A 12,236-nucleotide genomic window follows, 5' to 3' on the forward strand; every position below is an offset into this window, starting at 1 on the left:
AGTACTACTAGTCTTAAGAGTGCCATTTCTAAGTCAGTTCCCAGGCTATCTTATTATGCATTCCCTCTTTTTAAAGTGCTGAATGGAAGACAAGTCTTATTGGCTACTCCCAAGTTCCCATATTTGGCTAAATTAATCACCAGAGAAATGCAGTTAAAGGATTCCCTTTAACTTCTGAGGTGCTTTGTTGTCCAAGGCTATTCTTGAATTACGTAAAAATTCCTGTTGTCAATAAGTATAGATAATTTTGCCTATTTTAGAAGTACCTGGAACCTCATGCCTATTGTGGTGCCTTAGTGGTAAGAAGGCATCGTACGTGCTCACGGATCTAATATCAGAGCTGAGCCCAGAGCCCTTGTGGGAGAGAAGCAGCTTTATTTATATACTATATCTACCCTGTGAGTTCTGGGTTTCATCAAAACCGCATCTGGCTCCAAAGAGAGATTCTAAACTAGAATAAGCTTTGCCTCCTCACATCCTAATACCCACATTTATTTGTGATTGTGAAATACATTTTCCAAAATTCAAGACATCATAAAAAAAAAGTTGATAAATTTTATAGTGGCATGTATTTCATGATTCTAAAACCCTGTTTAATATAACTTTATTATCCTTTTGTGTTTAACAATATATGTTCAAAGAATTATATAAACCTATCACAATAATAAAACTATTATGCTTAGCAAACATATATTTATAAAGCAAATAAAAATATCCAGTAAACCTAAGAGTAACAACTCAGATAATATCAGATTCCACTAAAAAGAAAAACCTCCCTTTTGAGCTTAGTGTGTTTTTAAGGTTTGGCAATATACGCAGCTTGCAATGTGATATACATTTCAGATGCACTCCACCCTTATTAAAATACTGGCTGAAGGAGACAGACATTTGGTGCATAATCAGAAAGTATTATTCTAATGATGGAATGCATGATAGCTATGCTGAGTTTTATATCAGAAAGATCTTTAAAAAAGGTCAGAGTAGATAACACATATACACATATATGGCTCAAAATACAAAGCACCAGAACCTGAATAAAAATTGTATAAGTGCTGTAAAACTAAGGACCTCATTCTAATGGAGCCATGTGATACTTAAATAAGAATTAATTTTCTAAATCTAGATATATTTTCACCCAAGTATAACAAATAATGAATTGGACATGAGGCCTACTAAGAATTCCTATAAAAACGTTTTACACTCTTAAACAATGACTTTCAAGATAGCATTTTGAAACAATCAGAGCAATATAAATAAAACTGGTTCTTTAGTTTGAATCTAACCCATTTATTGATTCTTAATATTAATTCTTGCACTATAGGAGTCTGATTAAGGAAGTTGGGACCTAATCTGACATGATGGAGATTTAGGCCTACTTTTTCTTCTAATAGACACAGTGTCTCTGGTTTAATTCTAGATCCTTGATCCACTTTGAGTTAAGTTTTGTACATGGTGAGAAATAGGGATTTAATTTCATTTTGTTGCATATGGATTTCCAGTTTTACCAGCACCATTTGTTGAAGAGGCTATCTTTTCTTCAATGTATGTTTTTGGTGCCTTTGTCTAATATAAGGTAACTGTAATTATGTGGGTTAGTCTCTGTGTCCTCTATTATGTACCATTGGTCTACAAGTCTATTTTGGTGCCAACACCATGCTGTTTTGTTACTATTGCTCTGTAGTATAGTTTAAGGTCTAGTATAGTGATGCTATCTGCTTCACTCTTCTTGCTTATGATTGCTTTAGTGATTCTGGGTCTTTTATTTTTCCAGATGAATTTCTAATCATCTTTTCTATTTCTATGAGGAATGTCATTGGGATTTTGATTGGTATTGCATTGATTCTGTATAGTGCTTTTGGTAGTATGGTCATTTTGACAATATTAATTCTGCCTATCCAAGAACAAGGGAGATTTTTCCATCTTCTAAGGTCTTCTTCAGTTTCTTTCTTCAGCATTCTGTAGTTTTCATTGTAGAGGTCTTTCACCTCTTTTGTTAAGTTGATTCCCAAGAATTTTTTATTTTATTTTTTGAGGCTATTGTAAATGGGGTAGTTTTCCTCATTTCCTTTTATGAGGATTCGTCACTGATATATAGAAATGCCTTTGATTTATGGGTGTTGGTTTTCTATCCTACTACTCTGCTGAATTCATTTACTCGTTCTAGAAGTTTTCTGGTGGAATTTCTTTCATCTGCCTAATTGCTCTGGCCAGTGTTTCAAAGACTATGTTAAATAGAAGTGGTGGAAAGAGGGAATCCCTGTCTTGTTCCAGTTTTTAGAGGGAATGATTTCAATTTTTCTCCATTTAGAATGATATTGTCCTGGGGCTTAGAATGGATAGATTTTATGATATTGAGATATGTTCCTGTTATCCCTAGTTTTTCTAGTGTTTTGAACAGGAAGGGGTGCTTTATTTTGCTGAATGCTTTTTCTCCATCTATTGGGATGATCATATGATTCTTATCTTGTCTATTGATGTGATAAATTACACTTACTGATTTCTGTATGTTGAAATTCACTTGATCATGGTGTCCTATGTTTTTGTATTTGATTTGCCAGAATTTTATTGAGAATTTTTGCATCTATGTTCATTAGAAATATTGTTTTGAAGTTTTTTTCTTTGATGTGTCTTTGCCTGGTTTTGGAATCAGGGTGCTATTGGCCTCATAGAATGAGTTTGGAAGTGCTCCCTCTTTTTCTATTTCCTGAAAAAAAAACTTGAAGAGTATTGGTATTCTTCTTTAAAGGTCTTGTAGAACTTGATTGTGTATACATCCAGTCCTGGGGTTTTATTTGTTGGTAGGCTTCTGATGGTGTCTTCTATTTCATCACTTGAAATTGATCTGTTTAAATTGTGTATATCATCCTGATTCAATTTGAACAGATCATATGAGTCTAGGAATTTGCCAGTGCCTTCAATATTTTCTATTTTATTGGAGTAAAAGTTTTCAAACTAAAAAGCTTCTTCTCAGAAAAAAAAAATCAGTGAGGTGAATAGAGGGCCTACAATTTAAGAACAAATTTTTACCACATGCATGTCAAATACAGCACTAATCTCTAGGTTATAGAAAGAACTAAAAAACAAACAAACAAACAAACAAACAAACAAACAAAAAACGATCAATAAATGGACCAAGGACCTGAACAGATACTTCTCAGAAGAGGATACACAATCAATTTACAAGTATATGAAAAAATGCTCATAATTTCTAGCAATCAGAGAAATGCAAATCAAAACTACTCTAAGATTTCATCTCACTCCAGTCAGAATGGCAGCTATTAAGAATACAAACAATAAGTATTGGTGAGAATGTGGGGGAAAAGGCACACTCATACATTGCTGATGGGACTGCAAATTGGTGGCAGCCAATATAGAAAGCAATATGGAGAATCCTTGGAAAGCTGGGAATGGAACCACCATTTGACCCAGCTATCCCATTCATCCATCTATACCCAAAGGACTAAAAAACAGCATACTAGAGGGACACAGCCACATCAATGTTTATAGCAGCACAATTCCCAATAGGTAAACTTCAGTAGATGAATGCATAAAGAAAATGTGGTATATATACACAATGGAATATTATTCAGCATTAAAAGAGAATAAAATCATGGCATTCGCAAGTAAATGGACGGAGTTGGAGAATATAATGCTAAGTGAAGTTAATCAATCCCCCCAAACCAAATGCCTAATGTTTTTTCTCATTTAAGGATGCTGATTCATAATGTGGTTGTGGCGGGGGCATGGGATTTATTAGATGAACTCTAGACAGGGTATAAAGGAAAAGGGGAGGGAGTAGAAGGGAGGGGAATAAGGATAGTAAAGACAGTGGAATGAGATGGACATCATTACCTTAAGTACATGCATGAAGACACGAATGGTGTGACTCTACTTTGTGTACAGCCAGATATGAGAAATTGTGCTCTGTATATGAAATATGAATTGTAATGCATTCTGCTGTCATATATAACAAATTAAAATTTAAAAAATAATAAATAAATAAAACTGGTTCTATCTGAAAATATCTGTAAATATTTTCTTCAACTCATATGCTAAGTTTATGATTTGAAATTATCACTTGAGATTAACATACCTCGATTTTCTGCCTTTCAAAAAAGCAAGAGAAATATCTTTTTCTTCATCTATATTCAATTAGCTAGAAAATTATGCCCAGTTCATTACTGACTTTGTTGGAGTGATTGTGGAAATGCTGTCTGCACATTTAAACTAAAATGCTCTATAGCATATCTGATTTATTTTGAAATACATACAAACACACAATGCAAAATAGAAAATATTGCTTATATATAAAGTAATAATAAATAAGATGAAGTCTATAGTAATTTATGGTACTAACAGAAATTCTGTTACTAATGAATATGAGCAGCTATCATTTATTGATCCCTTAGCATGCATGAGACACCTGGCTAAGTGTTTTATATGGGTTATGTTATTCATATAACAAGTTTATGACATAAAAACAATTATATACATTTTACAGGTGAAGAAAACTAAAGCTAATTCATTTACTTGAGATATCATCAAGAGCAAGTAGCAGTTGATAATTTAACCAAGGCAGTCTGACTCAAGAACCTGTGCTATATAAATAAAGTATAAGCCTTTTCTTAACACAAACTCGCCTTTAAAAATACTAAATTTAGCAAATTCCTTTTATATATAAGCTAGTTAATAGCTTCAATTCTGTCTTACCTTATAACATCTTACCTTATAATATCTTAACTGTCTTAACTATCTTACCTTATAATATCTCTATTGTCATATTTAGACATATTTTTTAACTGAAGAATAACTCTAGAATGGAATTCTTGTTTGGGATATAAACAAAGTTAATCAAGAGACAGAATCTAAATAACATATATCAGTTTAAACTGTCAGTGAAATGCTATGCTTTGTGCTTTCCTTAATAAAATCCTGGACCAAGCTGTAGGACCTTAAGGTCTTGGTAGTAGTACCTGATGTCTACAATTTTACTCTATCTGCACTAAATAGATGTTACTGAAATGATCACTGTGTGGGATTATACACAGGTCTTTAATAAAATCAAATCCAGAATAAAGGGGCCTGGCCCCACCACAAAAGGCAACATGTGAAACAATTATGATTTGCCAGTTCCAAATAATATACTTTCTTTAAAAAAAAGAAGGCAGCATGTGAGCATAAACAATCCATACATACTTTGTAGGCAGATGGCTCTGCCCTCCAATTCTGTCTCTGCTACTAGAGTTGTGTGAAACTGGACTGATTGATTCCTTCACCTGTTTAAGTCTGCCTCAGTCCGGCTGCAGCAAAATAACCGGGGGGTGACGAGCAACTTGTGTACATTGATACAGCAGGAGTGGGAGCCGTTTATTGTAGGACCCGAGGGGTATATATATATTCCACACAGCTTATCTTAATTAACATAAACTAGATACAGAAGTCAACCAATAAGGAATCTCCACACTTAATGGCTCGCTGGCGTTACTTCACAAACCACTCCTTCTGCAAAATGCCAGGGGCCATTTTGACTTGTTCACAGACTCTAACAAGTCTGATATCCTCTTGGAAAACCATGAAATAGAACCTGTATAAATAAAACAGGCAGAAAAGTAGACACACAGCCAGACACATTGTACTTGTACAACAAATATGAGTTTCATTGCTCTTTGCCCTGGCCGTGGTCTACAAGGACATACTCTTATACCAGCAGTCAGTCTGGGAGCAGAAGGCCCTTCCCAACCACTCCCCACTGGGACATCTCTGTGGGACAGCAGTGTGCAGTAACCTGTGCTCATAAAAGTAAGTGATATCCACAAGGTTTCTTACCATGAAAAAGGAATATTTGTGATGCATTTAGAAAGGCCACCTCATCTTTACATGTGGAAGATAGCTCTTCATACTAAGGAGTGTCTGCCTGCCTGCCCACCTACTTATCCATCTAACTATCCATCACCTGAATGGAAAACCTGGCTCTGACACTAAACAAGGAACTCTGTTTTTATGAATGTCATTCACTCTCTTGGTGCCTCAGTTTCCACCTCTGTTCAAAATAAGAACAATAATAGTATACAGTTTAAGGGGTAATTTTAAGAATTAAGAGTTACTATATAATGTGATTAGAACAACAGTACTGGTACCTTGTAGCTGTTCATTAAGTTATTTGTATTTTTTCTTGTTGGGTTTTTGTTTGTTTGTTTTGTTTTTGTTTTTGTTTTTGTAACAAGAATTGAACTCAGGGGCACTCAACCACTGAGCCACATCCATGGCCCTATTTGGTATTTTATTTAGAGATAGGGTCTCATTGAGTTGCTTAGTGCCTTGCTTTTGCTGAGGCTGGCTTTGAATTCATGATCCTCCTGCCTCAGTTTCCTGAGCCACTGAGATTACAGACATGTGCCACTGAGTCTCTGGCTAAATTATTTGTATTATTAATGTTTTAAAATATTATTAAAGATTAAGAAACAGACTGGGAAATTATGGCTTCCTCTGTTTCACAGCTACTTAATGGCAACCCACAAGCTTGGAATCAAGCAGGTTTATGCATGCCAAGTTTCAGTTCTTTCCATTATATCAGGCAATCTCCCCAAAAGGAAAAACACAACTCATCTTCTGTTATCTGAAAGATTCACTTACCCAAAATACTTTAACTCCAATAACTAAATTATTATCATCTATCATAAGTGAAAAAGCTTGAACTGTGCAACTGTGCATATTCCTGGGGAATCTAATCTCAGACCTGTTTGAAAATCTTATATTTACAGGTGTTTTATTCCAAGTATTATTATTATTTGGCTATTACCTTTGACTGTGGAACATTGGTAGAAATCTTTAAATGAACAGAATGCTTTGGTAGGTGGAGAAATACAGATTTCTGAGTAGAATGCACAGAGGTTTAAAGAGGAAGAAGTAAAAGAGCAAGGGCTCTTCCTGAGAAGATGTTCCAAATTTAGTATTTGGTGAATTGAGGGATGAGACAGTATATTTGTCTACACATGAATGAGACAAAAAAAAAAAGAATAAGAGTTAGTGATTTATTTTCATATTTTTCCTACTGTAAGTGGTTGGTGGTTAAAGAGACATCATCCATTTAACAACAAGGTTTTTTTGAGGAAATATTATACCATGATTGACATACATGCTGATTACAAAATGCACAAACCTTAAGTGTTAAAATATAAAAACCCCTGTCTCAGAAAGGAGAAAATAGTTACAGGATGATACTTAGAAATGTACATATGAATGAGGATTATTATACACAGGACCAAAGAGGAGAGAAGACAGAAATGAAATTTATATGGGGGGGGCACCTGAAGAAATGAGAAGCTTTGTGCCAACTTGAGTCATGGGCACATCAACAAGCTGAGAGGCTCAAATTCTGTTATGAAAAATTTATGCAAACATATAAATTACAAATGCAAAAAGAAAGTCTGGGTGACTCATATAATTTTAAACTCCCTTGTTTCTTGGTTGCAAAGAAACTTCTCTATGGTATCCAAAAATAAATAAAAAGTAGATTATATCATTATTACTTTCTCTCAAAAAAAACTCCATATTCAAAACACATAGAAATAATTTACATAATCTTCCCATATTTTCTTTCTCTCAAAAATTTTCCTTTCTTCTCTAAGAACCCCAAACTCTGCCCTCTAATTCAGCCTAATCTAAACCATCACTCTTATTCCTCTGTCTCTTTCTTCTCATTCCTACTTTTATTTTCTTATTGTTGCAAAATCATCATACATCCAAATAATGTCTACAATGCCCACATATGATTTGAAAAGGTTTTAAAAATGAACACCTGTGTACCTTCACTGGGCTTCATATTTTCCTCTAATCCTATTTTCCTCTGCAATCTGTGAGTTGCATTATATTGAATTTCGTGTCAATAAATAGTTGCTTTTTTACATATAGTTTTAATATATACAAATGCATCTCTGAACAATGTGAGTTTTAGAACTTAATATTAATGAAATATAATTAGTAAAAGCTTTCTATGACTTCCCTCTTTTTCCTCTATATCTCTGAGATAAAACCATGTTGATAAGCGTTGAATATCTCATTGAATAAATGTACTACAACTTACTTATCTAGTTTACTGCTGATAGAAACTGAGGTTGCTTACAGGTTAGTTATTAAGAAAATTGTTTTATGAATATTATTCTATACATCTCCAGGATGCATATGTCATCGTCTATGAAGGGCACATATTTGGGTCATAGAATATGGGCATGTTGTTCTGTATCTAATAATTCTAATATCTGCACTGAGGGTTTATTTATGTATTTATTTTTTGCTGATTATATTTTATGAGGGCTTACGTGGATTTACTGAGTCTTGATTGTGACTCAAGTCCCTGGGAGTTTTATCTCTGAGAATTATTTAAGATCAGAGATTTAAATTGTACTGTATGAGAAAGGACTGGGATTTCTACCACCCCTGGGGCATTAATGATGTCCATTCACTTTAGCCTAAAATGTCATCTGAGCTTTTATTTGGAGCCCATGTCTGTGTTTATTACGAGGTGTCTTAGAATTATTCAGAGTCAAAGTGAAGACAAGAGTAAGATGTCCCTCTGCCATGTGGTTTTCGCAAGGAGTGGGCTGCTATTTGGAAGAGTAGGGGGCTCCCAGCTTTCAAAGTCTCCATTCTGACCTCTTGCTCTTCTCTGGCTCGTAGGCTTTGTTTCTTCCCCTAGTCAACACTTGGCTATCAAAGCTTCACAGAAGGCTGCTGCCCATGGATTCATGCTTTCACTTCATTTTTGACCTCTATCATTTCCTCTTTCAATTCAGCTTAGACATGAATTAAAAATATGATCTTAATATTTTAGTCAACATCTTCAGGCATTCTCTACCTCAGGCATTTAGACGATATTGCTGGAAATTGTGTTCCTCTTTCTTCTTCTAATCCTATTTCTTTTCTCCTCTGTCGCTGGTTTCTAGAGGCCACCTTTGCATCCTCTTATCTTGCTTTTCACCTTCCTTCGCCTTTTCCTTCTTTAATTTTTATCTCTCATCTGTTCTTGAACCAAAGCTGCTAGGTATTACTCAAGGGCATCTAACATGTTAGAAAAGAGGAGTTGTCAGCTCTGATTCTCTCCTTCCTCAGGCACTAAGCAGGACTCTATATGTCAATTTACCAATCTGGATTCATAAGCACCATTGCAAGACTTTAAAGGTCATCCATATTGTCTACAGTTATGTGCCAAGTTCTATGGTAAGTGGTTAACAAGCATTCCTTCCTTAAATGTGAAGCATTGCCTATTCCTATTTTAAGAACGAGTAAACCAAACCGCAAAAAGTTAGGTCATTTAATTGAAGGTTGCACAATTTAGGAGAGGGAAAGTAAAACTGAATATTCATCTGACTTCTAAACCTAGGTTCTACCCTTGCTCCCAGGCTGCCTCCCCAAGAATTAATTATATCCTGTATGTGTTGGTCAGCTTATAATAGGCAAATAAGAAATTGGATTGCACACACAACTGAGTTTATGATTGTTTACTTAGGAGAGACCTCAGAAGAATCTCGTGAGCTGTAGCCAACACTTTGAGGCAGGAAGCCTGATGCATGAATAGGTGGGAGTGGTATGATCTCTCAGTACCTCATCTTCATAGAAAAGTACCAGCTTCCCTGGAAAGGAGATGGCTGGGACTCTGAGACAACCACATTGGGATGTTCTTGGTCTCATTACCAACTCTTTGTTGCCAGTATTACTTGTGCCTATGAGGCTAAAGAGAGGAAACTCTACTATCATTGATACCAAGTGGCTAGCTTGAGACCTTTGTTAGGTAGAAAGGTAAGAATTGAAATGTCAACATTAGGCTTATTTGGTTTATTTTCCTTTGGTTACTTGGATTTTTTTTCTTCCATTTTAGCTCTATTACAACAATCAGCACTTTGTTAGTTTCCATGATTTAAGTTTCAATTATTGACAATGCAATAACCAGGGCAATTTCAGGTTATGTATAACTACCAAGAAACTCCAGTATCAGCATTTTGGTTAACTTAGTTTCTAATACACAATTCACTTGGGGAAGCGAATGCTGATTTATCAGCTAGAACTACTCCCAGGGGGGCGTTACCTTTCTTCTTCCATCTAGTCATGATGACACTGAATGGCCTTTCTCCCTGATTCTAAACTTTGATGATACTTAGGGATCTAATCATTTAGTCTTTAGTGAATTGCCAGTAAAATGTCAACTCCTTAAGAATTAGAGCACAAAGCAAAGAACATTTTGCTGTTCAGTACACTTCTCTCCAAATAATTAAATCAAATCCAAGTTGACTATATGAAATGTGAGAGGAGTGGACCCTGGGTAAAAAGTTAATTGTTAAATTTTTCATTTCCTGAGTTGGCTTATGTTCAATCGAACAATTATTGTGCGTTACTGCAATACTAGAAATATTTGTAATTTCTAAAGATTCTTAATATATTTGTTCTAACATATTAGGCACCTCATCAGATCTGAATTTTCCTTTTCCCCCAACTACTTCTAAACTGATTTTGTATCCTTCTGTGTGTTCCAGAGTTAGGTGAGTAAAAAATGTTCATGTGCTTCAACTCATCTGTATCAGCTGTATCTGGGAAAGACTCTTCAGCCCATCAGTGTTGAAACTGTCACCTTCTGTTTGAATGAAGTTTCTTAGAACAATGAATTTCAAATGGTAAGCATAGTTGATGTCCAGGACCCACATTTTCCTAGATTCATTGTGTCTGACAATCCTTCTACCCCATCCATTTCCAGATGTAACAAAACCTTGACCTAACAGAACCGCTCCCTCCAGGCACAACAAGTCTTTTATGTTTGCCTTCAATCCCAAACAGAGGGCCTCTCCTAAGCAGGGATTGGAAATTGTGCCAAATTGCATATAATTGTGCATGATGAATTTGTAATACAGGCTAAAACTTGCTGGGAACTCAGCTGAGACCACCAAATTCATTTAGTTGGGTTTGGTTGGAGGCCAATCCTTTATTCACTAACCTACAAAGTCTCTGGAGCTTTTATTTGCTCACAAAAATATCTGAATCCAGCACTAGAATCTTTCTCTGCATGAAAACTAAATTGGTTTGATGTTGCTTCTCATAGTTGGGCTCCTTGAAGTACTCCAGGGGATTAAAAGTTGGAAAAGAGAAGTGGTTTTGGAGCATAGCACAAACAACTCTAGATGCTGAAAAATTAAATTTCCCTTATTATTTGCTTTAAGGAGCAACACATCGTTAAGTTCAAAGTCATAAATGGAAGAACTTATAATCCCCTCCCATCAAATCCTGCAACCACAGACATTTATCAAAAAACAACTTCCAATTTCAAAAAGAATCATAAACATTAGATATAATGATCAGTAAAAAAGCTGTTGGTGAAAATTGGAGTATATCAAGTGAAACACACTAAGAGGAAATTCACCAACATTTTAATAGCCGTTATTTTGGGAGTAGAATGATTATAGATGATTTCTCTGTTCTTTTCTCTATTTTCCAAATTTTCTATAATGTGACTTTAATACTCTTTATAACAGAAAAATACACTTATTGGAAAAGAACCCTAGATATTTTGCAGATGGTTTCATTTCTTCTCATGCCATTCACATACTGCTGTAAAATGTAAACCTGTCGACAGTCAGACTAGCGTGGGCACCCACATTTAGGGGAAAAACAATACCATCTTGTATTTTGTAAAACTCCTGCATTCCACAGGGCTCCAAACACATTTAACAATCTTCATTTCATGATTCCAACACCATTTTTTCTAAGATATGTTTCTTAACCAATTGTTAACTCCTGGGATTCCCTCTTATTGAAATTTACTTATACTTATTTGATGATATAAAATGCTGAATAGGGGAAGTTTACAAATAGATTTTTTTTTCCATTTTCCTAAGGGAAAATTAAAGGGTCAGGATTATGCCCAAGATCTACTATCCACAGAACAGATAGGAAGGGATAGCTCTCTCCTGCCACTCAAATTTGTGTGTTGATTGGTGGGCATTGGTAGGATTTCTCATGTTAGATGTTGGAATTTTCAAGACATTTCATAAAGTGCAGTGACTGGTATTTTGTATAAGATAATACTTTGATGCCTTTCCTATAATGCAGATTATTTAGAGTCCCTGTTCCCATACCCTGAATTAACTAGTAATGCCCTCCCCTCCAGTCACTGGGAAAGCAAAAAAATCTTTCCATTAATTTATGGTTGACTCTCTTTGGTCGTTATTAACATAGGGTACCTCACTTATTTA

At 35.1% G+C, this 12,236-nt stretch overlaps 1 protein-coding gene and 2 long non-coding RNA genes across 4 annotated transcripts in view; 2 read left to right on the top strand and 1 right to left on the bottom strand.

Moving 5' to 3' along the window:
• Positions 1-12,236, bottom strand: part of Adamtsl1 (ADAMTS like 1) — a 905,649-nt gene that overhangs the window by 463,883 nt on the left and 429,530 nt on the right. The window lies entirely within an intron of this gene.
• LOC125610827 overlaps positions 1-12,236 on the top strand; it is a 243,682-nt gene that overhangs the window by 97,342 nt on the left and 134,104 nt on the right. The window lies entirely within an intron of this gene.
• The window catches only part of LOC125610826, a 33,428-nt gene continuing 27,573 nt past the window's right edge, over positions 6,382-12,236 (top strand). Inside the window, exon 1 of the long non-coding RNA XR_007340882.1 lies at positions 6,382-10,664. This is a non-coding gene — a long non-coding RNA (uncharacterized LOC125610826). The remainder of the gene's footprint in view (positions 10,665-12,236) is intronic.

This window comes from Marmota marmota, unplaced genomic scaffold, assembly GCF_001458135.2.
Source record: "Marmota marmota marmota unplaced genomic scaffold, marMar, whole genome shotgun sequence".
NCBI classification, from domain to species: Eukaryota; Metazoa; Chordata; class Mammalia; order Rodentia; family Sciuridae; genus Marmota; species Marmota marmota.